The 24,452-nt window shown below is 38.6% G+C and overlaps 2 protein-coding genes across 4 annotated transcripts in view; one reads left to right on the forward strand and one right to left on the reverse strand.

The window, feature by feature from the left end:
• C1H2orf76 (chromosome 1 C2orf76 homolog) overlaps positions 1-24,452 on the forward strand; it is a 127,378-nt gene that overhangs the window by 89,134 nt on the left and 13,792 nt on the right. The window lies entirely within an intron of this gene.
• STEAP3 (STEAP3 metalloreductase) overlaps positions 1-24,452 on the reverse strand; it is a 58,858-nt gene that overhangs the window by 14,341 nt on the left and 20,065 nt on the right. The gene's annotated exons all lie outside the window — the stretch shown is intronic.

Below are 24,452 nucleotides of genomic sequence, written 5' to 3' on the forward strand. Positions count from 1 at the left end.
CAAGGTTATGGAATCTGATCTGTAATGGAACCTCGGATATCATCCAGGATGACCTCTTCATTTTACAAGACAAAAAGTCCTAGAGTAAAGCAACTTTTCCAAGTTTAGTAGTCCCCTTTCCATGATCTCAGGGCTTTCTACCTTCCTGGTGAAATATAAATCAGAGTTTGGGGTGACACCACCTAAGAATATCATTGTCCAAGCTCCTGGTCATGGCCCTAGGGCTGTGTAATTTAGCCTCTACCCTTCCATTTAGACTGCCTTGAGATGATGATCTGTATGTGTATGGTTGGGGGGGGGGGCAGCAGAAAGAGCCTTGGCTTTACAGTCAAAGGACCTGAACTGAACCCCAGCTCTGTCATTTACTCTCTTTGTCACCTAAGGCTTGACCACTTCACCCCCATGGATCTGTTTCCTTGTCTGAAAAAGGAGAGCTTTGGATTCTAGGATCTCTTCCAGCTCTAAATTTATGTTTCATTGGTTCCTTCTTTGTCTCACTTTCATGCCTCCATGCCTCAAGTAAAAGATCCTGAGGATGGGTTTTTATTAAGGGAGTGAGAAGAGAATTGTACTTGATTGGAAGTAGAAAGGAAGCAACCTAAGGAGAATTGGTGAAAAGAAAGAAAAAGTAAAGGGAAAGAAACTTGGTTGAGATGGAAAAAACACTGGACTTGCAGGCTGAAGGCTAGAGTTCAAATCCTGCCTTTGTTGCCTGTTGATAACTAGCTTATTAGACACTAATGACCTCTCTAAGTTATGGTTTCCCCATTTGTAGAAAATGAAACAATAATACCTATCTACTTATCCATCTCCATCTGGCTTTGTTCTTAGGGAAGGATTCTTTCAGTTTTCTTCTTAAAAATTTCTTTTTAAATTATGAACTTAACTAATCATCCACAAATATGAACATTTCAAAATACAGATAATTTCATATAGTTTTTTCAATGTGACAGTAATAGCATACTTGCTGTAATTATGTCTCTTGAAATTTTTTCCTGCATATTTTAATGTTTTAATTGATACATTTTCTTTCCTTTTATAATTTGCCTCTGTCATTACCCACCAATTCCCTTATTCCTCACTGTCAAATAGAAATTCTTTTTTTTCTTAACAAGTAAATACTTTCAAGAAGAACAAATCAAACATTCTATGATCCTATGAACATACTATTCTTGTCTGCAAAAAAATATTCTCTGGTTCCTTCTGGTTCAGCATTCAAGTCAAGTCAAGAATTATACAAATAGGAGGGGGGAAAAGACAGTCTCTGCCTTTAAGAAGCTTATATTCTATTTGGGGGATGGTAAAACATAAAAGGAAGCTGGAGGAGAAAATCTGAAGAATGAGAAATGAAAGAGTGAATGTGGCTGGTCTGATGACATTTCCTTAAACCAGAGAGCCCAGAGGAAACAATCAGAGGAAGGATCTTCCAGGGTGAGGAGGCTACTGAAAAATGGATGGAGAAGGAGGTCTGGAGTGAGTCCCCCAGCCCCAAGAGAGGAACGAAGGAGTGAAGATCGATCACTTCCTAGGCAAAAATGAATTCAGTCTGTGCTTCTGCCGCCAAGTAGAATGAGAGAGAAGACATCACTCAGTGAGGACTATCCTACCTCATGAGTTATTTCTCCAGAAAGTTATCCTTCCTCTACCCTAAATGATTCATCAAGAGTTTCAAAGTTCCCAAGGAGGAACTGTCTATCAGCAAAAGTTTGAGGTTATCCAAGTTTCTCCTTCTGTACTTTCTTACCTCTCTCCTTCACACTTTTTGCTTTTAATTGTGGTTTTCACTTCACCCCCTAATCCTAATACTGCCCTCATTTCTCTTAAGTATGCTGTTGTTGTTCAATCATGTACAATTCTTTGCCACCCCATTTGTAGTATTCTTGGCAGAGACACTGGAGTGATTAGCCATTTTTCTTCTTCCTATCTTACATATGAAGAAACTCTCAAGTATAGTATTTTAATTAATTTATTCACACTGTATGTAAATGGCTGTGTATGTTCCACCAGAATTTTATGGGGAAAGTTTGAAGGCAATATTTCTCCTAAGAGACTTTAGTTACTGGTGGTAGAATTTACCAGTTGCTTACTGGACCTGTGGTAGACCAGTGAAGAAATACTTGAGTTTTCCAGTTCTCTTAAAATTCACCAGTCTATAATGTATTGGATTAGCCCTGTCCAGTGTCTAGAGATACAAGGATACAGTCTGAGGGAATAGCTCAGAAGCAAATCTTGTTTTAAAAAAATGTTCATATACCCAAAGAACAACAAAATTATGCATACCCTTTGATTCAGCAATACCACTACTGGGTCTGTACCCTGAAGAGATGATGAAAAAGGGTAAAAATATCACTTGTACAAAAATATTCATAGCAGCCCTGTTTGTGGTGGCAAAGAATTGGAAATTAAGTAAATGTCCTTCAATTGGGGAATGGCATAGCAACCTGTGGTATGCGTATGTCATGGAACACTATTGTTCTATTAGAAACCAGGAGGGATGGAAATTCAGGGAAGTCTGGAGGGATTTGCATGAACTGATGCTGAGTGAGATGAGCAGAACCAAAAAAACACTGTATACCCTAACAGCGATATGGGGGTGATGATCAACCTTGATGGACTTGCTCATTCCATCAGTGCAACAATCAGGGACAATTTGGGGCTCTCTGCAATGGAGAAAACCATCTGTATCCAGAGGAAACAACTGTGGAGTTTGGACAAAGACCAGGGACTATTATCTTAAATTTAGAAAAAAAAATGATATCTTATTGTCTGATCTTGCCATCTCTTATACTTTATATTTCTTCCTTAAGGATGATTTCTCTCTCATCACACTCAATTTGGATCAATGTATACCATGGAAACAATGTAAAGACTGACAGATTGCCTTCTGTGGGGGGGGGGGGGGAAGTAAGATGAGGGGAAAAATTATAAAACTCAAAATAAATAAAATCTTTTAAAAAATGTTCAAAAAAGTTTAGGTAAATGAAGATAACCTAAGATATCCAAGGGACAAGATTTTAATCCTACGTCTTCCCACAAACTTTCCCAGAATCATCACCGAATACCAGTAGAGTGTGATACAATGCCATATGAAAGGAACAAACACAATTCTATACAGGTTCTGAGAAGGTGTAAGTTCGATTAGAAGAATTAGCAGAAAGCTTCAAGGAGGCAATATTTCAACTGGATCTTGAAAGAGCTCAGTAAAGTTGATTCTTCTGAATCAAGGAATACTTCTCAATGCCAACATATGGCTAGGCTCTCAGTAGATACTATGGTATAGTGAATGGAATTTATCCTTATTATTTATCATTATCAGCACAGTGTTTTAGTCAATCAAGATCTTTTGGGATTCTGTCATCTCAAGTGTGTATCTCACTTCCCCCCCCACCTACATTTCCAATAAGTATGTTATCCATGATTTTATTCCCTAGTCACTGATAAAAAATTACATTAATAGCACCAGGGAAGAATCCTAAGGCATTCCACTGGCAACTATCTTCCAAGCTGACATTAATGTTAACATATTGGGTCTAATCCCTGATATGGAAAAGATTTGTTCTTCCTAGCCTCATTTGGTAGAACCAGGAGCAGTAGATGAAAATTTCAGAGAGATTTAGTTTTAATATAGGCAAACTCTTATAGCATCACAAATTTAGAAATGAAAGGAAGGTTTTTAATCCATTCATTTTATAAATGAGGAAACTGATGTTCAAAAAAGTTGACTGACTTACCCAAGGTCATATAGGTAAATATCTGAAGCAAAATTTGAACTCAAGTCTAACTCTAAAGTCATCATTTTTTCCCTACAACAGATTGCTGCCTTTAGTTTCTCCCTTCTTAGAAGTCTTTTGACAAAAGCTGGAGTCACTTGTTGGGGATGTCATAAAGACTAGAAGGTCTCTGGTTCTTTCTAACTCAGGAGATTCTGTGATCCTATGAACCAAAAAAAAAAAAAAATAGTATGTGCATCCTTCAAGAAAGCAAATAAACCAGAAGTACAAAGTGTGTCTACTGATCAAAGAATGATCAAATAAATTGGAGTACATGAATATAATATAATAAGAAATGATAAACAGAAAACCCTAAAGCTTGCATGAATCAAAAAATAAGATTTTTCATCTGACAAACATAACTGTAAGAATAAAATCACAAGGCCTAATTAGCCCTGGGAGGTGTTATTCTGGGCTGTTTTTGAACACTTCTTATATGGAGAATGACTTCCTGAAAAAGACAGAGTGACCTGGTAGAAATGTAAAGTCTGGAAGTCTGAGTAGTTGTCCTTGCTCTTCTAATTAGTTGAGTATGTGACTTCAACTCTCTGGGCCATTGCTTGCTCATCTGCAAAGATGGTAATTGTAGCTGAGATAATCTCTCAAGTTACATCCATGTCACATTCTATGTTTCCAAGAAAATTAAAAGATTTTTGGCCTCATCTAGATTAATGAACAACAAAAGCCAATGTCAATGATTGGGTGTAGAACTCTCCTCTTGGTCCAGATTATATCTATTTCAAATCAGAGGCCTTCCCAGACTCTTCTAGTCCACACTTTTCTGAACCAGATTAGTATTTGGTTGTTATCTATTTTATTTTTGTATGCTGTTTTCCCAGATTCCGGAGGGCAGAGTCCAAGTCTTAAACTTCTCTTGCTATTCCTACCTCTTCTACTCCTCAATGCCAACATTGAGCTAGGCTCTCAGTAGACATATAGCATTGTGGATAGAATCTGGGAGTCATAAAGACTTGGATTTGAACATCAAACACCTGTCCCCTACCCTGTCCTACTTATTAGTGATGTGACCATGGACAAATCACTAAGCGTCAGTTTATACATAAGCATGCCACCTACCTCAGAGATGTTATGAGGCTTAAATATGAAAATATGTGTAAAGCACTTTGAAAAATTTAAAGACCTAGGTAAATATTATTGTTATTCCTTTGTGCCTAAAATTACCTATAAAAGTAAGGAATTTGATTGGATGACTTGCAAAGATCTCTAAGAATCCATTATATCAATTCCTCTGACTTGTGGATATCTACTTCTGGATTTTGAACTCCACAGGAGATAGGATGATGTCCAAACAAATTCATGTGATGAGGGCAGGGGGAGGTATCCAATTGCATATATTGCCAGAGAATATATATCCTGCATAATAGAGCTGAATGAAGAGTTCCTCCTTATTTGAGTCTGAATACAGTTAACACAAGGCAGCTGAGAGTTCTTGTGCTTGGTTATGTTGGTAACTCTAACTCCACACTCGACATGCTGCAAGCCTGTCTCTCTCTTCTGATGACTTGAAATGTCCTTTGGCTCCCACCCCTTTGTCCTGTGTCACAGTTAACAATTCACTCAACTCTCAGTCAAACTAACAGGAGTGCTGGGAATGGATGAGCCAAAGCTGTAGGTGATCTGAACAATGATTTCATAGTCTTCCATTCTGAGTTGGAAGAGATTTCAAGGATCACAGAGACTGGTTTCTATTTGGCTTGGGCTAAAATTTAAAAGAATGTGTGACCTCTGAGAGACAGCCTGCAGATTATACTGGGTCAGAGGAAGCTTGGGGGTGGGGGGGTGGGGTTAGGATAAGGCCAGTGAGTAGATGTAAAACACCACAGAAAATCTGCAGAAGAAGTGACTCCCTTTGAGCACAAGTAAAATCAAGTAGGTTTTAAGCTTCTCTGACCCTCCCTAATTTGTGGCCAATGGCTGATAAGTACAGATAGTCCCATAAGGAGGGTGTTTCTACATAAACTTTAAAAAACAATATATAGGGGCAGCTAGGTGGCTAGTGGATAAAGCACCGGCCCTGGAGTCAGAAGTACCTGGGTTCAAATCCAGTCTCAGACACTTAATAATTACCTAGCTGTGTGGCCTTGGGCAAACCATTTAACCCCATTTGCCTTGCAAAAACCTAACCCCCCCCCAAAATATATATTTCAACCAGAGATCCCATTTTGGGCATATATCCCAAATATATGGGCTGATTGAGAGTTGTTTGAAAACAAACAAAATATTTATGACAGGACCACAAATAAACCAAAGTACAAAGTGGGTGTCCACTGACCAGAGTATGATCACATAAATTGGAGTGCATGAATATGATGGAAATATATAAGAAATGATAAATAGAAAAAATTCAGAACAAATATATAAACAGATATATAGAAAAGTAAAGTGTAAACATTCTTTATGAGGAACATACTAATGTAAAGGTTAACAATAATGAAAGATTTGTAATAAAGACAGAAAGCACCAATAACATTTACAACAACAAAAAACTACATTATAAAAATCATGGGGGTGGCATGTCCTAGTGTAAAAGAGCATAAAACACCAGGCTGGGAAACCAAGAGACTTTGGTTCAATTTAGTAATCATTACTCTGTGTGTGTGTGTGTGTGTGTGTGTGTGTGTGTGTGTGTGTGTGTGTAGGGTTAGGCAACAAAAAAAGATTTCAAAAAATTATTAAAACATTTATCTTCTCAGAATTTAGAATCTTCCTCAACCATTAGGATGTAAACTTTTTGAGAAAAGGATTATTTCATTCCTTGTATCCCTAGTGCTAGTATATAGTAGGCATTTAGGAAATGCTTGTTAATTGTTCCAGTTCAATCTTATCCAGTCTGACCAGTTTATCAGGGGTCTTTGATGTACAAAACACTTGTTATAGAAATACAAAGGCAATTTCTTATTAATCTTGGGATCTCGGGCAAGTAATTTACCTTCTCTGTACCTCAGTTTCTTCATCTATAAAATGGAGATAATCATACTATTCTGCCTACCTCCTATTTGCAAGGCAGTTAAAAGGAACACAGCATTATTACCATGACTTTTCACTTAACTGGCTTCTTTGGAATTCCACCTAAGTGATTCTTCCCCCTCAAGTAACTGAAGTATATGAAAGCATTCCTTCAAGCATTCAGTCAATTTCATTTTATTCATTTTTGATAGAAATCTTTTGGAAACATGATACATTTTCTCTCATTTCCCTTTCCTTGCTCTCCTCTCTGATCCCTTCCCCTTTCTGCCCCCTCCTCTCCTCTCCTCCACACTGGGTTATCATCTACCTCTCAGACTTGATAGTACAATGATTACACAAGGGGTCAATCCTAATACTGGCTGGTCAGAAGGTTTAACCTACTGTTTTTCCTGATTTAAGACCAGTTCTCAGCCATTCCAGTAATTCTTTCTCTCTACTCTAAAAGGCTCACTCTCCAGTATGGACACCCACCTGCAGCTCACAACTTCTGAACTTTCCTGGTCTAAAATTTATTATATACTTCTAAAAGAAAGCATGCTGAATATACTGTAACCTTTTCTTGATGACAGAGTGAACAGCAGTGGTCATCCTATCTTGCAATAAGGAATCTTCTCTGGAACCACCGAGGTGTATGGATCTGGTGATTGAATATTCTTGGTACATGTAGTTCCTTCACTGTCATCTATTAGCATGCCTGCCTTGAGTAACTCCCCTTCTCCTAATTTGCTGCTGGTAATCTAATGGAAAATTAGAAATGAGATCTTCACCCTTGTTAGAATTCTGTGTAAATTCAGAGTAAACAGCTTTAGCAGAGTCTTTCATGGTTCCCCTATGAGTCAATCAAGAGCTTTCATGCAGGGACTTTTTGGCATCTATTTGGGTTGCTTAAAGCAGAGACCTTTTTTTATTTGTTTATATTTGGGTTGTTTAGCTAAGACTACCAGATAATGGAAGTATTTCGGTGCTATTATTGTTGTTTTATGGTGAGGATCCTGAGCTTGAAATTACCCCAAGAAAACCCTAAGCAGAAAACTAGGGCCAAATAACTAGGATTGGGAGCCAGAACACCCCGCCCCCACCCCCAACCTCACTCCAAAGCTAAGGTTTTTAACTTTGTGTCTTGGGCCTCCTTAGTAATGTGGTGAAGCCTATTTACATCTTCTCAGAATGGTATACAGCTATTAAATAAATTACATAGGATTATAAAGAAAATCAATTATACTGAAATAGTGATCAAAAATTTTTTAAATATTTTTTAAAACAATTAATTTTTAAGTATAAAAAAAGTTCATGAACTCAAGGTTAAAAACCCCTGCTCTGAAGTGTGGATGATAATGATGTCTCATTTTCACTGAAGAAGAGACATTTGAGAAACAAGCCCCTCAATCTGACTCTGCTGCTGAAGTGTCACCTGCCAGGTGATTTCAGTGGTCACATTCTCCTCTGTCCCTGCTGAAATAGAATCTGTGGCCATGGGACAAGCATTTTTAAAAACAGACACATCCTTAGTCACATCCTTACACTCTACCCTGTTTCTGTGTATGCCAACAGTTTATCTTCTCTTCCAAATCTTGGTCAGAATGAGGTACAAACTTAGCCTTGTATTCAAACTTTTATAGTATAGTCCCAATCTATATGTTGTGGCGTATTGGCTTGGAGATTACCTTTGTTTCATGGTACTCATTGATACCAATGCAAGCCTCAGTTTCTTTATCTATCTATAAAATAATTGAACAAAATGATTTTTTTTTTACATTTTTTTTCAAGGCAATGGGGTTAAGTGGCTTGCCCAAGGCCACACAGCTAGGTAATTATTAAGTGTCTGAGGTCGGATTTGAACCCAGGTACTCCTGACTCCAAGGAGGTGCTCTATCCACTGCCACCTAGCCATCCAACAAAATGATTTCTAAGATGCCTTCTAGCTCTAAAACTTATGGTCTTTCTAGATTTATTTACCATTACTTTTATGTTTTAAAAAGACCCATCTACTTAACTTAATGGGTGTATGTGTCTTCCTATCCCCCCCCCCCCCACATACACCCATTAACTCTTTCTGAGGTGGAATGAAGAATGGGAAGTACCACTGATTATGAATTCTAAAGACCTGAGCTCAGACATTTACTAGCTGTGTCATTTGGGGCAAATCACTGAGACAGTTTTCTCATCTGTAAAATGGGGATAGTCTGTAGATTGGGAAACTGGTCAATGAAGGTCCAATCCTGGGAACATGCATAACAGGATCTTCCAACTGGCAATATCCTGGGAAGAGGGGGAAGCCAGAAGGATCTTTGGAAAGTGCCTAATAATGTAGACTGGAGAGGCCTAGTTCTCCACTTCAGAGCACCTGCAGGAATTCTGTACCTGGAACTGGAACTGAAGTACTCAGGAAAGACAATAACCTACTAATTTGATGTCTTTTTCTCCATCTCCTAGAAATAAATCTCTCTTGCAAAAAGGAGTTTTCTCTCCCCATTCAATGGACAGCATCAGAGAGTTGTCCTTCAGGGGTTTGCCAAACATCATAGGATTATTGTGAGGAAAGCACTTTGTAAACTCTTAACCACCCTGTTGGAAGGGATCTGCTTCCCCTGAACACTTGGAGCCTTGACTGTCTGTCCCTAACACTTTGTCTTTTAGCCCTTAAGTAATCCCCAATCTACAAATGTTCTGATGACAAAGGAAAGGAGACTATGCCTGATATGTCTTTCTAGCTCTCGTAGCAGCACCTGGGGTTCACAATTTTGGGAATGATTCTGCTCTTAGAGTTAAGGTCTTTGAATCAGTACTCAGAGGGCACTGAAGGAAAGTCATTGCAGAAAAAAATTAATAATTTCCTAACTACACTGAATAGAGAAAACCAGTATGTAAGTGTATCATGAAAACCTGGGAGAAAATAAAAACAAACCAGGCCTTCCTTGGGAATGAGAGGAGACACAGAGGGTAATGATTTGCAACCATTTAAAAAATGTTCAGTTTAATCATTTTGGTGATATAGGGGAGAGTGGGTTTTGAGTTCATTTTTCATTATTTTTGCTTGAGTTATCTGTCTTTGGTTGTTATATATTCAAAGGCTACTGTCTCTGGACAGAAGTTAAAGTAAAATATATCCATAAAAATAAAGTGAAAAGTAATGGTAATTTTTTGGTATTCATTTTTTCTCATCTCAGGACAGGCCTAAGAGCCTCAAATCCCTTTGGGAGGAAGAATATAAACCTTAAATGGAATAAATAAATAAAAACACCTCAATAAAAGTGTTTTTGTAATTGACTGCATTCTTAAGCCTTAGCTGGGGATTTTTCTTTTCTCTAGATCTGCCAATTTGTAAATGGGGCTGTTTTGGTACATCAAATCTGTCAAGTTCCCAAATCCATTCCTTAAGGCTGTGTTCTTCTACTTCTATCTGCTGATGGCCCTCCCCCTTTCCCTCCATATTATTTTAATCCAGCCACCCCTTTTCATAGAAGAAGCAAAAAATGGGGAAAAAGAAAGCTTGCAAAGGAGCTGGACCTCTCCTCCAACAAGTGAGGTTGAAGAAAGAATGTGTTAGGGAAATGTGTTAGTTATTAAGAAGAACCACGAAATCCTACTGAACAGGGATAATAGTTTGGGTTAACTGCCCAATGAGTCAATAGGCATTTCTTAAGTACCTGCTATGTACCAGTCTCTGTGGTGGAAATACAAAAAAAAGGCAAGAAGATACTCCATGCTTTCAAGGAACTCACAAACTAGTAGAGAGACAACATGGAAACAACTGTACAAAAATATACATAGACAGGATAACCTGGAGAGAGTCTTTCCAGGGCAGATGTTAGCCTTAAGGTAGATCAGGAAAAGCTTCTCTTAGAAGATGTGAAACTGCAGATATACATTGACCAAGAGCAAGGAGACTTTACAGACAGTTTCATAGGATTTGGGAGTTGGAAAGCAGTTCAAAGATTCTTGGGGGCAAGGATTTTTCACCTTATGGGCAGAGGCTATTTTTTTTTTGCCTTTCTTTGTGTCCCAAGTGGTTAGTACAGTACATTATAGGCATTTAAAGAATGCCAGTTACCCAACTGACTTCTGTATTAGTAAAACCTACAGACCCTGTCTTAGAATAATATTTTTAAATGCATAAAATAAAATACATATGCAGATATGCATGTTGTAGAAGTACCTCTGAGATTAATGTCTGTTTTCTGTGAGTTATCCAGGCAGAGGTACTAGACATGGGGTAATTCATAGAAAACATTTATCTCAGGGGCACAAGGTATATATATATATATATATATATATATATATATATATATATATATATATGTATATATATATGTTCACAGACCCCAAGTTAAGAATTCCTGAACTAGGTCAAGACCCTTATTTTTTACAAATTAAAAAACTGAGACTCAATGAGGGTAAGCACTTTATCCAAGGTCACATAGATAATAAATTGTGAACTCTAACCTTGGCTCTCCCCTGACCTGGAAAAGTCAGATAACCTCTTTTAACCTCAGTATCCTTATTTGTAAAATGAGATTGCTTCCAACTATTGTTCAATTTCTTTTCTCCTCAGTTTATCACTCCATCCCTAATCCTTTCCCATTATCCTGAGATTACCATCAGCATAAACTGTCAGAAGGATGAATATTCATGCTTGCCAAATCATGCCAAAGTAATACACCAAATAATTTAGGAATTTGCAGGTCCATAGCACCTATATCTATCTGTTTTCCCCTAGTCTCCTTCCTGAGACACACACACACACACACATACACTCTCTCTCTCTCTCTCTCTCTCTCTCTCTCTCTTCCTCCCTCCCTCATTCCCTCTCTGTCTTTGTCCCTGTCTTTTCCCTCCACAGCTATCTGCTTCATTTTCCAGTATGAATCGTTTACACATTGGGAATCATAAACCTGAGTTCTGGAAAGAACCTCAGTGGTTAAATTTGAAAAATATCTTGTTCTGATGCACTTTTTTTTTTAGATTTTTCAAGGCAATGGGGTTAAGTGGCTTGCCCAAGGCCACACAACTAGGTAATTATTAAGTGTCTGAGACCGGATTTGAACCCAGGTACTCCTGACTCCAGGGCCGGTGCTTTATCCACTGCACCACCTAGCTGCCCCGGATTCAGTCACTTTTAGAAAACTCATTACCTTGGTTGTGACTGAGCAAAAAAAAAAAATCAATAAATTCAAAGCTTGGTTAAAAAATTTTGTTTGGCTTTGTTTCATGTAAATAAGTTTGGTGCCTTCTGGTTTAGTAGCTTGTTTCTTAGCATTGAGATAGTGGAGCTCTAGGGGATTTTCTCAGGATGGTTTTGCCAAGGAGGAAGGTCTTGAGGGGTGTGGGAAAATGACTTTCAGAGAACTAAAATGACATAGGGCTTAAGAGAAGAACTGGTAAGCAGAATAAGGAAAGAAAGCAAGCCCAGCATTAGAGAAAACCTAGTAAACCCTTGAAAAATGATTCACTGTGCCCTCTCTACCAACTCAACCCTCCTAATGACAACAGCTCACATTGAAACTTTATGGTTAACAAAGTGAACAGGACAGGTTCTCTTATTCTGACCCTCCCACTTAATAGAGGTGAAACTGAGTCTCAAGAAATTAAGTGAGCTGGGGCTCAGAAAGGTAAGCTTGTCTTTAACCATGCTTACAAAGCTAATAAGTAGCAGAATCTCAGTTCAAATAAAGGTCTCCTGACTTAGTTCTCTTCCCATTGTTTCACATTGCCACATTAATGAAGCTGATTTCCAGGACAAATAATCTGTTTTTTCTGTCTCTGCAAGAGGCTCAAAGAAATCTTTGCTAAGGGCATGAAAGACTGCACTTAAGTACCACGTGGGTGCTGCCGCCTTCTCTTGGGGTCACTCTTTGGTTCCACCAACCTCATCCAGTTAATTACCAATCAGCTGAGACTAACTCGATTTTTTCTTTTCTTTCTTTTCTCCCCCCCCTACTTTTCTTCTGTGAAAAGCAGAAATAAATGCAGCTAGATCAATACACTTCTCTACCAAAGGTAAAGACTGAAAATTCTAAAAGTGGGCTGTAAGATAATGGCCTGGAAGTAGTGTGTACTTCCCTCTCAGACAACGAACAAAGATGCTTTTCTGTTTGGGGACTTGAGAGTGGGAAACATGTGTTGAGGGTGACTTTTAAGAGGCACTTTTTTCAACCAGTGTCAAATTTAGGCATCACAGTGCTGAAACACTCTTCAGTTCCTGTGTAACTGGAAAAAGCATAAAGATTGGAGTTCCAGATCTACCACTACTTTTCTGTGTGACCTAAATTTTTCTACCTCTATGGGCTTTGCGTTTCCTAAATCTGTAAAATAAAGTTGGACTATGTGAACTCCAAAGTCTCAATCAGCTCTAAAAACCCAGGAATTTACTTTCCTACTAGGAATCCTAATGCTGAGGACAGGTGTTATTTCCCTTCTAAGATCTGGACACCTTCCTGCTATCTAGGGCAGAAACCATGTCCTGGAAGACTGAAAACCCTTTCAGTTCCTTGACGTCTCCCTCCTGTGCACCTCCTGCATGCTTAGGGCTGTTGAGGTCAGGATTGGTGATTACCTCAAGGGCTCCCTAGAATATTGAACCAACTATTTCACCTTATTCCCTCACTTATCTTCTTGCCAAACATCTTGCACAAGCAAGCAAGCATACACCTACACCCACAACCACCCCTTCCCAGTTTCCCCAATCTCTTCTCTCCCAGATACTTTCTTGCTTTATAGGGAAAGATCAGAAATTTTAGAGTGACCAAGTCTTAGAGTGGTTAAAGGCTGCTTCCTTGTGTTGTCCCCAGTTCATCTTCTGCAACTCTGTTGAATTTTCAAAGGCAGGTGAACCCCCACCACTAGCTTAGTCCTTTTGCTATCTGGCTCAAGCAGAAGGGCAAAGAGTAAAGGGGGGGGGGATATGAGAAACAAAGCACTCTCTATTCTGAGGACTTCTGCAGAAGATCAAATGTGACATGGAGCCCCAAGGAGCTGATTTTCTCATGTTCTCACTATTCCTGGATTTAGTATGATTAGCTTAGGGACAAGTGGGTCAAGTTCCACCTCCTCCGGTAAGGCTTCCCAGATCTCTCTTGACCATACTGACCTTTCCATTCTTTGAACCCCCAAACTCCCTGCACTTAGAATCAACAGCACTAATTTTGATTTCATCTATGGCCTCATTGTTTCATGTGTCTGTCTCTCTTACTAGAAAGTAAACTCCAAAATGGCAGGAAAAATATCTCATACTGCACCTATATTCCCAACAGCACTCAGTAAATCATCAAGAAACTTTAAAAGCTCTAAATATTTTGCCCAAAGTCATAAGGAGACTTGGAAAACTCACTCTGAGAGGTGAATGTTTCATTTCCTATGCCATGAAGACCAAAAGTTTAGAAAAAGAAAAGGCCCTTAGAGTTCATCTAGTCTGATCATCTCATTTTCCTGATTAGGAAAGTGAGTCTCTAGAGAGCAAGTGTTTTGTCCAAAGTGTCATAGGTAGAAAATGACAGAACCAGAATTCAAATCCAAATCTAAAGACACCATGAATATAATAGGTTATTCTGCATATATAGACTTGGATCCTCTCCAATCCTAATAACTATGGTGCTAATAAGAATAAACCCCTGATGCACTACTCAAAACATAGCATAGGGCCATCTTTAGAGTCATGATTCAAGTTCTGACTCTGAAATACTACCCATGTGACCCCTCAAGAGGCAGTAACTCTCAGTTCCCCCAAAGAACTTTTTAAGATAGGTTAGAGCCCAGGTGCTGACATACATCATTAAGGTGTCATTTCTTCATTATAGTTCCCAGTACTGATGAAATGACAGGTTCAGACCAAAAATTCTAAAAAAATGACAAAGACAAGTATGAAGATCAGATCTCCTGCTTGATCAAATGAATAGAGTATGATGATATATAATAGTAGATGTGTGTATATAGTTTCACAAACATCTTGTGAGGTAGGTACTATCATCACCACTTCACAGATGAGGAAACTGAGGCTCCAGGAGATTTAAGTTCTCTATCAACCGTCACACAATGTCATGGTTCACATTCAAACCTAGGTCTCTTGATCCAAGTATATAGCCTTCTTTCCACTATCCATGCTCTTTATATTAGTAAAAAATATACCAAAAAAGAAAAAAAAGATAACCAACAAGCAATCAAAAACAAAAATCCTATGTGGACAAAAAAAAAAAACAGGATTGTAATTCTGGCCAAATTACTGAAGGTCCTCATCTGAAAAAAATGGAAAGGTTAGGTTGGATTAGGTCAATGGTGCCAAACTCAAATGAAAATGGGTCCCTTTTGGATGCACACTGATTTAGAAAACCACAGATTAACATTATCTGTATTATTATTGTATTTTTATTCATTTTATTATTTTTATTCATTTTATTAGACATTTCCCAATTACATTCTGGATTAGATGATTTCTAAGGTTCCTTCATACCCTCAGAGTCTATGATTCTGTAGCTCAAACAGCAAAATCAAGTAAGACTCCTGGCTTCAAAGACTGAGGAGGCCACAGGATTCAGTAGTCTTTAGGATCAGATGTCCAGGAATAAAATCCTGATTGTCATATTGCTTGGGTGACCTTGGGCAAGTCATGTAACCTCTAGAGGCCTCAGTTCTCATGTTTGGCTTGAATGACTTTGAAAATCCTCAAGAAAGTCTTTTGAAATTCTAGTTCTAAATCTATTGCCCTAAGAATGCTCTAAAGAAGATCTTGGATATAGCCCAGCTCAACCACTTATGGGTTGTGTGACCATGCATGAAACACCTGACCTCACTGAGATTTAGGTTCTTCATCTATAAACTAAGGATTAAAGTATAAGAATGTGTGGGGGGAAAGTGATTTGTGAACTGCAAAATGCTATCCATATACACACATGATAGTACAATGCCAGTATTTTGGTACTTGATTTATTTACTCATCTAAGGGATGAGTATGAACAGGACCCTATTTTGTTTTAGTTTTCTATTCAGAAGCACTACTAGATAAGAAATTGTAAGCCTTTTAAAGACATGAAAAGTACTATTATTCTTCCGGAAGAGAGATGTTCTGAGAAATCACAGGGACAGGAGGAAGTCTGATAAGCCTATTGGCACGGGGTGGGAGGGGGAACAGCTCAGGCTTTTTGACTCTTAGCCTTCTGGAAACCAAAAGGATTGTCAAGGAAAAAAGAGAAGATAGGGAAGGGAGTTAGCACTCTCCTTCCTTCCCTCCCCCACCTCTTGGAATTCTCTGTTATAACCATGACCATTGTTTCAGTGTCATCCTTATTAAGCAGGGAGGTAAGTGGCCCCAAAACCTGTTAATCTTCCATTTGACCATTATGGTTTCATTTTTTTTTCAGTCCTAAAACCTTTTTCAAATTAAAGAGGCTCCTTTAAAAATGAAAATGCCAATATGGAACTATGCCCAAAGAGCAATAAAACTGATCATACCCTTTGACCCAGCAATACCAATACTAGGCCTATATTCAGAAGAAATGATAAAAAATGGGAAAAGTTCCACATCTTCTAAAATACTTGTAGCAGTTCTTTTTGTAGTGGCAAAGAACTGGAAATTGAGGGGATATCCATCAATTGGGAAATGGCTGGACAAGTTATGATATATGAATGATACAGATACTGTTCTATATGAAACCATGTATGGTTGAACTCTAGAGAAGCATAGAAAGAATGACAGAACTGATGCTGAGCAAAGGAAGAACCAAAAGAATATTATATACATTAACAATATTATGAGTTGATCAACCTTGATGGATACAGCTCCTCTCAGCAGTTCAGAACAACCTTGGCAGATCTGTTATGGGCAACACCATCCACATCCAATGAATAAAATAAAACAAAACAAAATAAACTATAGAATATGAATGAACACTATACTATGTTCAGCTTTTTAAATTTTCTCTTATTGTTTTCTTTCCTATCCCATGGTTTTCTTTCTTTTCCATTAGTCCTAATTCCTCTTACAGAGAATGACTAATATGTAAACATGTTAAACACAAATGGACATGTACTAGACTGCTCTCCACTGAGAAGGGAGAGTGCAAGAAAATATCCATATGGATGAATGTTGAAAAATTTTCCTAACATATAACTGGAAAAATAAAATATCAATAAAAAAATTAAAATGCCACTGGAATGGTTTTTACTTTTATAGAACAGAGTCACAGAGTAAGAAAGAACATCAGTCTAACCCATCCTTGAGTGGAATCCACTCTATAAAATCTCCAAGCAGAGATCATCTAGCCTCTACTTGAAGGGCTTGAACCAAGAACCGCATTACCTCCCAAGGCAGGCTGTTTCATGTTTTAGTTCTTATAATTATAAAATATTTCCTTATATTGAACTGGAATCTGCCTCTCTATAATTTCCATCCATTAATGGTCTCTGGGTCTGTCCTATGCAACTGACCTGAATGAGACTAATACTTCTTTCATCTAACAGTCCTTGAGTTGGAAAGGGGCACAAAGATCAACCAGACCAAGGATTCTTAAATTTTTTTGTGTGTCATAAACCCCCTTTGGCATTTCTAAGTCTGACATCGTGATTCATAAGTGAAGAAAATTCTAAGTTTTGGGGGGGTGAATTAGTTAATTAATTAAAACAGATGTAATTTTTTCCCCATTCAAGTTCATGTACCCTGACATCTCTATAAGTGGAACCCATGTTAGGATCTAGATCTCATTTTGTAAATGGGAGGCCTCAAAAGATAAATGCCTTGGTGAAACAGATAATATGTAGCAAAAGTGACTGGGATGTTCACCTTAGACTCAAATCTTCCAGAATTCATCTAGGATGGCAGGGCTATGGGAAGACCCATTACTTTCTTTTCACCCCATTCCCCAGCCTCAGGATGCCTATCCTTTCTGCTTGACTGTTCAAAAGGATAAGATGAGAGTCACCAACTTACTTTGTTGAGATGGCCACCAGGCCTTACCATCAGCTTAGCTAACCCAAGAACCACTGCATAATGCTTGATACATAGTAAGTACTTGATAAATTCATTTTCAATTAACTTTGAATTATGTGAATTAAAATGCCTAAAATGTACTTTACCCTCTGACCCAGAGATTCCATTGTTGGGCATGTCTCCAAGAGGTCAATGACAAAAAGAAAGCTTCTCTATATACCAAAATATTTATAGCAGCACTTTTTGTGGTTACAAAGAACCAAACAAAGTAGATGTCTATCAACTGGGGAATGGCTAAACAAATTGTGGTAATGAATGTAATGGATTTTTAGTGTGATATAAGAAACAGTGAAAACAGAAGCATGCAGGAGCCAAGATGGCAGAGAGAAACCAGGAAGCTGTCTGAACTTTTCCCAGCTTCCCTCCAAAACAACTTTAAATGAAGCATCTAAAGATACTCTAGGGTGACAGAACCCACAAAAAGACAGAGTGAAACATTTTCCAGCTCAAAATAGCTTGAAGAGATGTCAAGGATTTTTGTCTCACTCGGATAAAGGGGAGTGCGGCCCAGCCCAGCATTGGGAAGCCAATGGGAGGATCCTAGCCACAGTGCAGATCAGAAACTGAGGCCCCTGGGTCCTGGTTCAGCTCATCAGGCCAAGTGAACAGCAGGCCAACAGTAAGGGCATAGTGAAAGCCTTGGAATGCTGTGCAAGCCTTGGAATGCCATGGGATGCTGGAAGGCTAATGCAACAATGTGGAAGTGGGTCAGGCTAACCCAGTGCAAGCCTGCAAGTGACCAGACATCTGGTCCCCAGCACAAGAAGCTTGGGATTATGTCCCCTGTGCCCCAGGAACAGAACACAACTTTAAAAAATAAGCAAAGAGATCCCAAAATGAAGCCTCCAAGGAATATTGTACTCAGATACCAGAATTTGAATTTCAATATTGAACATTCATTTTTTAGTGCTGTTTGATCTCAGGAGAAAACACTGCAAAGAGCCAGAAAGAAACCAAGGAGCTACAATCAGGATTACATAGGACTTAGTTCCTTCAACATTAAAGGATCAGAGGACTTGGAATATGATATTCAGGAAGGCAAAGGAGCTTGGATTACAACCATGAATCAACTGTCCAGCAAAATGGAGCAAAATCTTTCAGGGGAAAAAAACCCCAGACAATCAGAGGAAATAGGGGATTTCAAATTTTCCTGATAATCAGACTAGAACTGAACAGAAAATTTGAACTTCCAATATGAAACCCAAGAGATGCACAAAGAGGTAAACAGGAAAGAAAAAGAAAACATTATTCAATAAAACTGTTTACATTTCTACACGGAAAGTTGATACTAATAACTCTTGAGAGTTATTTCTATTAGCACAGTTAAAAGAATATACTTAGAAGGTGTGGGTATAAGTTGATTTTGATGTGATATTTTAAAAAACATAATTAAGGCATGAAAAGATCATAATGGGAGAGCGGGAAGGCAGTAGAGAATAAATCACATCACATGAAGAGGCACAAAGGACCTATTTATAGTAGAGGGAAAGAAGGGAGGGTATGAGTATTGATGGAATCTTACTCTTACTTAGATTTGACTCAAAGAGGGAATAATATGCATTCTCAATTGAGTTTAGAAATTTATCTTACCCTATAGAAGTAGTGGGGTGAGGGGAAAGAAAAAGGAAGGAGGGACTGGAAGAATTCATTATCTTTTCCCCCTAAAATCTCCCCACCTCCTTCCCAAGCTTCTCTATTATGATACCACCATCCTTTCAGTCCTCTAGGTTAGAAATCTGGGTGCTATTCTTTACTCCTCACTATTTTTCATTATATCCATTCTGTTGCTGAGGCCTGTTGATTTCACCTTTGTACTATCTCTTAAATACCTCCTTCTCTCTTATAACTGCCACCATCCTGTTGTAGGTTCTCATCACTGCATACCAGGGCTATTGCAATTGTCTGCTGGTTGGTTTGTCACAAATTGCTAGCCACAAGTCTCTCCCACTCCATTCCATCCTCTATTGAGTCACCAAACTGATTTTCCTAAAGCATAGGTCTGATTATTCACTCCCATTCCAGTGGTTCCAGTGGTTTGACAATTCAAAGTCTTTCATAGCCTTTCATAGTTCCCTCAATCCCATCCTTTTCTATCTTCTTATACCTTCTACCCTTCCATATTCTCTTTGATCCAGTGACACTTACCTCCATGATGGTTCACAAATGCGAAACTCCAAATCTCAGCTCCAGGTATTTTTCTGTCTGTCCCCATGTTCTCCCTCCTCATCTCAGCCTCCTGGCTTCTTTTAGGTCTGCTAAAATTCTACCTTCTGCAGGAAGTCTTTCCCAAACCCTCATAATTCCAGTTCCAGTCCTCTTTTAATTATTCTCTATTTTGCAGGGCAGATCTTGTTGGTATATATATATATATATATATATATATATATATATATATATATATATATATATATATATATTTGTTATCTCTCATCTCTTCCCTTAGATTGTAAGACATATAATGGGTATTTAATAGCTACTTCCTGATTACTTGACTATGAGTGGAAATCAGAGGAAGGTTAATGGCTCAGTGTAATTCCCAACAATTAGAGTTGTCCAAAAAAGGCAATATTTTTAGTAGAAAGTTCATTTCCTTTCAATAGAGGTCTTCCAGGTAAAGTGGTATGACTATTTATTGGGAATGTTATAGAGAGGAATTTATACTTTAGATGAGGGTTAGGCTAGATGATGTCTGAGTTTCCTTGAACTTTGAAGATTTTCTGTTTTCACAATATCTCTAAAAGTGTGGAAGGGACTATTATTCCTATTTTACATATGAGGAAACTGAGGCCTTTAGAAGATGTGACTTGTCTAGCTAGTTAGTGACAAATCTGGGTTTCTTGCCTTCAGGTCATTCCAGGTTGAGTTACTTCAGTTATAATTCAAAGCAGGGGGATAAAAGTGGAAAGGAAAAGGGAAAGGTCTGGGTCATGATGAGTAATCATCATCATGTATGTCAGATCTGGAGCTTGACTTTCCCATCCTCAGTCTTTTCCATTGCAAGCAGAAGAATCCTGGTTACTCAAATGTTTCCTACTTCTTATTATCATCTCTGGGGGGCAGTCTCTGACAGATCAGATCCTCATCTCCAAACTAGCCATGGAAGTATCATTTCTTTGCTAACACTTTGCTCTGTTTCTATATCCCTCCAGACTCTTTCTTTATCCCTCTCCAGTAGAGGGCATAGATTTTCAAGAAAATGAGGGGCCCAATTAATGTCATATAGTTCTTTCCTCTACCTGGGAAGCTGCTGCCCTCCCTCTTTCCCCACACAATTATCCTGGCAACCCGAGACAGAATTAGAGAGAAAGCAAGAAGCTGGTCTCAAATCGGGTTTTAAAAGCTGTGTTCTTTTCACAAACACATTAACTGCAGCACTTTATTTTCTCCACATGCATTTCTACCTTTTTAAGGGGTTCTGATAAGCAGTTTCTGGGGGCCATGGCTGTTGTCAAACTGTCTGGCATTGTTATGCAGATACCATGAAAATAAAGTCATTATCTTCCCTATTTCCCCAACATCTGAAAGGTTTCTATAAAAGAAGAAAAGGCAAATCACAGAGGTATCTATTTGTCTTTGTGAAAATCCTAAATTTGGCCAGACAGGGAAAATCAAGTGGTTACACCACATTCTGCATGAGAAATGGTATACATAGTTCACAGGCTTTTGTGTAGTCAAATATAATTTTGAAAAAATGGTTTTAATATGTAATTAAGGAAAAATTAAAATATTATTTAAAAAGAAATAATAGAAGGGTAGAGATGGGAGAAGAAAATCTTCCACTATATCCCCATCACAGTGCTCCCTGATAGAGTTGGTTCTCATTGGTTCTCAGAAAACACACACACACACACACACATGCACACACACACACACACACACACACACACACACACACATCAAGAGGAGGAGGTAAACTGAGGAATATTGGATTAATGAGGGACAGACTATAAATTGACAAGGGCCAGGAATCTTAAGATCAGAGAGCAGATTTAAGAGGTGGAAAGCGCCTTAGACATAATTAGTTTGATTTTGCTGATGAGAAAAATAAGACTCAGAGAGAGATGAAGTGATTTTACTAAGTAATAGGAAGCACAGCAGGTATTTTAACCAAGGCCCTCTGATTTCAAATGGGAGTATATTTCCTGGCCCCTCTGCACACTTACCAACCATTGAGTGGTGCGTTAGCTGGTCTGTCCTGAAGAACTTTAATTCCCCTCTAATCTTTTGGCTGGCTGGGGATCCTGCCATTTCCCTTCAGGGTTCGGATTTGCCCAGTCTGATTTCTTTTAGACCCAATCTAAATTTATTCAAGCCCAGTCTAAACAATTCCAGTAGATGAGTCTGATGGAGATTGGGACTCCAGTGATGGTCCAGAGCTGAGATACTGGAGGCCGGGGGCAGGGATGGGTTCCAAGTATCTCATCAGCCTGGGCTCCGGATGTCAAACCGCACAGTGAAGGAGTGTCAGCTGGTGAGTGATGCACGGTTACAGAGTGCACTACTAGATAGTGTGCTTCTGGGCAGATATTTCCTGATTGGTGAGGAAATCTAGTTCCTGCTAATTACAAGACTCAGGCCCAGGAGATTAGGCTGGGGGTCTTCACTAGAACCTGACTTAAACACAGTCATTCAATGCATTGCCCTCCAACTTTCCTACCCAAGAAACGAGTTGTATGCTTCAAGAGCCCATGTTTGATCTTTGGGATGGATAGCCAAATATAATGACCCAGCTGAAAGTGGCAATCTGACAACTGCTAGGGTTGGGGGGGGGGTCTCTATTACTGTCCCCAACCTCCCTTATCTGGTGATTAATCTTGGAGTTTTTTGTGTCTTCAGTAGCATCTCTATTTATGAGTCCCAGTCAGTGGGGAGACAGACAGACTCCAGCTTCCACCAAGACTTTCTGGCTTTTCCATCTGGGAGCTAGTTCTACTGCACTTGGGTCAAAGAAGGCATTTTGTAAGCATCACCTGCCAAGCACTCATTTATTCCCAGTTCAATCAATTCAGAATGGTTATTTTACCATCTTGTTTGGAGGTGGGGGCCCAAGGCCCCCAATGCACTGAGTAATCAAAGAACAGTCCTGTTACATAGATTCCAATTTCAGTAATATAATGTTTCCAAACTCTCATAATGTTCCAATATGAATAATAGAATGTTTTACATTGTTGCACATGTATGACCCATATTAAATTATCTAGCTTCTCAAAGGGAGAGGGAGTAGGAAGGGAAAGAGAGGATCTGGAACTCAATTTTAAAAAAACAAATGTTAAAATTTGTTTTTACATGCAATTGGGGGAACAATAAAACAGTAAGTAAATATAAAAAAAGAAAAATTGGTGTGTTCATTCTTTGAAATTCAGGAATCCATGTTTGAAGGATACAATATAATTAAGTAAATTGATCTGTTTGACATAAGCATTCCATTCCTTATCCATTCTGAATAGGAGCTACTGTATTATTAGTGGAAGTCATGACAAAGTCCTGATCTTGAAATCAAGAATCTATAAATTTCACTAATTCTGTGCCTTCAAGTCATAATTCACAGTGAACCCCAATATAGTTGGGAGTGCAGGAAAATTTGCAAGGTTGGCAAAGGGTACACCTATGCCTTGCCTTCTTTTAGAACTTCCTCCTTGGGACAGCTAGGTGATGAAGTGGATAGAGCGCTGGCCTTGGATTTAGGAGGACAGGAGTTTGAATCAGCCCTCAGACCCTTTGACTCTTACTAGTTATGTAACTTTGGGCAAGTCCCTTAACTCTGACTGTCTCACATTCAGGGCTCTGATTCATATCTGGCCACTGGACCCAGATGGCTCTGGAGGAGAAAGTGAGGCTGGTGACTTAGCCCAGCACCCCCTCATTCAAATCTATGTGCTTGATATGGCATCACCTCCCTGATTGTCAAGGTCATCTTCCAAACATTAACTTCCTCCTAGCCCCAGGATAGGGTTAGACACATAATAAACCTCCATAAGATACCCCCTCTCCCCAACTAATTCATAATGACAGGAACAATAATAGTAATTTCACTAACTAGTTCATAAAATTATAGATATAGAACTGGAAGGATACTTAGAAGCTATCCAGTTCAACTTCTTCATTTTATAGATGGAAACTATAGTGAGAAAGCAGTTTTCCCAAGAGCACACAGCTAGTGAATTACAGCGGTGAGATATAAAGCATTTGATCCATTGGTCTATTTGTTATATCTGGAAAAACAACAATAACGACAAAATCCCAAACCCTAACACATAGTAATTCCTATCTCTTCTCTTTACTGATGCAATTTCCTCATTTGAAATGTCTTCCTCTCTTCCCTCTCTATCCAAATCATACACTTTCTCTGTCTTTCCAGGCCCAACCCAAATTTCACCATATCCATGGATCTTTTCCTACAATCTCTAACCCTAGCAACCTCTTCCTCCTCTGAACTCACCATATATCTTCCCATTTCCACTCATGTGCATATAGCATGTAGCGATTTTATACTAATTCTCCTTGTCATTTTTAAACTGTTTTATACATTTATCAATCAATTAATGAAATAACAAGAATTTAATACAGCATTAGCAGGCATACCTTGGAAATACAGATTAGGTTCCAAAACCCCATAATAAAAAGAATATTGCTATATAGAGTGTCACACAAATTTTTGGTTTCCCAGTGAATATATGTTATATTTAGATTATGCTAAACTCTATTAAGTGTGCAATAGT

The sequence above is a fragment of the Macrotis lagotis genome, chromosome 1 (assembly GCF_037893015.1).
Source record: "Macrotis lagotis isolate mMagLag1 chromosome 1, bilby.v1.9.chrom.fasta, whole genome shotgun sequence".
NCBI classification, from domain to species: domain Eukaryota; kingdom Metazoa; phylum Chordata; class Mammalia; order Peramelemorphia; family Peramelidae; genus Macrotis; species Macrotis lagotis.